The sequence below is a fragment of the Medicago sativa genome, chromosome 6 (assembly GCF_051527215.1).
Source record: "Medicago sativa cultivar Bolivia chromosome 6, Bolivia_mono, whole genome shotgun sequence".
Taxonomy (NCBI): Eukaryota; Viridiplantae; Streptophyta; class Magnoliopsida; order Fabales; family Fabaceae; genus Medicago; species Medicago sativa.
The window spans coordinates 68811431-68814431 of NC_140754.1; the positions used below are offsets into that span (position 1 = coordinate 68811431).

The 3001-nt window shown below is 33.5% G+C and overlaps 1 long non-coding RNA gene across 1 annotated transcript; it reads right to left on the reverse strand.

Moving 5' to 3' along the window:
- Window positions 1-576: 576 nt before the first annotated feature.
- On the reverse strand, window positions 577-2471 carry LOC146916499 (uncharacterized). The gene is made up of 2 exons (XR_015015085.1): window positions 2180-2471; window positions 577-815 (listed from the first exon to the last, which is right to left on the reverse strand). It is a non-coding gene; the product is annotated as an uncharacterized LOC146916499 (long non-coding RNA).
- Window positions 2472-3001: the final 530 nt, after the last annotated feature.

Genomic DNA, 3001 nt, shown 5'->3' on the forward strand with positions numbered 1-3001 from the left:
AAGACTATATATGATATTTAGCTCCATCAAGCATATGCCATTATTCTGAAAAAAGGGGAAGTAGTGGCATTCAAGAGAAGTATATCCAAAGCATAAAACTCTCGAGAATTAGCCTATATAACTTGTTGGGAGTGTCATTCGATACTTGGCAAACTAAAAACATTAGTGACGACAAGAGTGGGAGATGGATTGCTATATTTTAGTAAGCAAATCAGTCATAGGGCATGTCTCTATTGGCAAGTGATATGGTGATATTTCATTTGACTTGGAGGCTCTAGAAATTCACTTGCCAAAGGAGAGCTGCCCTGTGAGTGTTTAGCTTAAACATTTGTTACATTTTTCATTGTCATGCATTTGAATAGTTTAAAGAGGTACTTTACACTTATGAGTGTTTAGCTTACATGTCACGACCCAAAATACTAATCGTGACCGGCGCACAAACTAGAACATTCTAGCTCGGCAAGCCTATTGATTCAGCTTGACAAACTATAAAATAAAAACAATTCCAATTTTGGTTTTCACTTCAACAAAAATATTTACTAAAATTTCGATATAGTTTCCCTTGTAAATTCAACATTTCCAAGATATGAATCCTGTTTTAAAAACCTGTTTCATCATCCAGTATCTCAAATAACATTTTTCTCATACTTGTACAACTCAGAATATCACATCCTAGACTACCAAATAGCTGCAGATACATCAATGGACACTGAAATATAAATATAGAAAGAGAAGCCAACCAAGAGGGCCTACCAAAAGTGACACTGCAAAAACTTTGAATCTGCTAGTAGCTTTCTACTTAGCTGCTTAGGAATCTGAAAAAAAATAGAAAATAAAAGAGTAAGTCACGAGGACTTAGTGAGAGACAACAACCACTACCAACTAGAAGGGAAACACACAAGGGCACGATTAGTTAATTTTCTCAAATATAATTTTAATTTACAAAGCTAGTAACCGTATAAAATTATAATAATATGCAACCGTTTATACGCGTGAAAATTCACACATTTTAAATATTTCCAATCAAATAAGTATACTTCAACGAAAATCCAATATCGTAAAGAGGTGAAAATAACATTACAAGCCTTTAAAAATATATTGACGAAAATCAAGGTAAAGCCTTTAAAAATATATTGAAAACTCCATTTCGTAAAACAATCAAAATGGGTGAATCGAGAACTAGCTCCATCTCGTTGATAGCCCTCTCCTCCTAATGGTGGCCTTTCCATAGGGGCGGCTCCATCTAACGGATAGCTCTTTTCTCTCGACTCAAAACAAAATGTTTTTAAAGTATAGCCAACTCAATTTAATAAAAATAATCAAAATGGGTGAATCGAGAACTAGCTCCATCTCGTTGATAGCCCTCTCCTCCTAATGGTGGCCTTTCCATAGGGGCGGCTCCATCTAACGGATAGCTCTTTTCTCTCGACTCAAAACAAGAGTAAAACATTTTCAATTAGGTAGTTTGCCTCTCATTGATAGCCCTCTCCTCCTAATGGCGGCCTATCCATAGGGGCGGCTCCATCTAATGGGGTAACATTACCTAATTGAAATCACATACTAGGTGCACCTAGGTCGTCGTCACTAAAACCATAATTTTCAAAACAAATTCTCAAAACGTCTCACAAACCATATTTTTCAACATATCGGATCAAAATATGTACCATCAAAACTCAATTGAAAATCTACCACTTGTAGTCATAAGTAATCCAAATGAAATCCACATCGAGTACATATTAATACCAAAATCTTCGAAAAAACAAAATTCCAAACCATGCTTTAGAACATATCAAAACTAATTTTTTAGGAACATATCAAAACTAGTGCACAAAATATATGCAATCAAATCTCCATTTTAACTCCAAAACTTTATCAATCATAAGTAGCATCAAAGTGAGTATATATTAATATCGAAAATTCCCAAAAACATATATCTCAAAACCGTATTTCTCCATATCTCAAAACTCATGTCATAATATATGCAACCAAACCTCAATTTCAAATTTAATAACTTATAAATCATAAGTAGCCTAATTTGATGAGTATATATTAATATCGATGACGAGAAAAATATTCAAAGGTTGTGCTTCTCCGTTTAAATAAATACTTATATATAAATAAGCAAAATACCAATGATAGCAATAATCAAAATATATGATAATGATCGTCATCAACTCACAGTTATGACGAATCCACTAAGTGTGCTCTCCAATCACCCCAGGAGAAGCATGTGAAGCGTCCGGTATCGTATCTCAATGAGCAATTACTAAGAGTGGGTACTCCTCTTCTTCACCAAAGCTCAAACCCTAACCTTAAAATTCTTCCAAACCTCACTTGTATTATGAAATAGCTTAACTTAGATGTATAGCTTTGCTTATGGGTGCTTGATTTGTGGAATAGATTTCATGATTTGAAAAAAAAAATTGCAAAAGGAAGAAGTGAAGAAAATGAGGAACAGGGAGGATTACGATGGGAAATAAATGAATAGGAGGGAGTGTGTTTTGTAGAAGGTTCCACCATGTTCTGTTTTTAATATCATTATTATTTAACTATTTATTTATTTATTTTTTTCCTTTCCCTCACGTGTGTGTTGTGTTACCATATATATATAATTATTATTATTATTATTATTATTATTATTATTATTATTATTATTATTATTATTATTACTACTACTTATTTATTTCTTTTCTTTTCCTTATATAATGAAACAGTGTGTTTCAATCTTCCCCCCTTAAGAAAATTCGTCCTCGAATTTTGATCATCACATAAATACCACTAACCTGGATTTTTAAATCAATGTGGGTACTTTTCATGCATTACTTCTTCAGGTTCCCAAGTCGTTTTTTTTTTCGCCGGACGGTCCTTTCCAAAGAACCTTCACCGAAACAATATCTTTTGAGCGTAAACGTCTCACTTCCTTATCTACTATAGCTACCGGATGTTCGGTGTATGACAAATTCTTATCCAATTGCACATCTTCATGACTAATCACATGAGA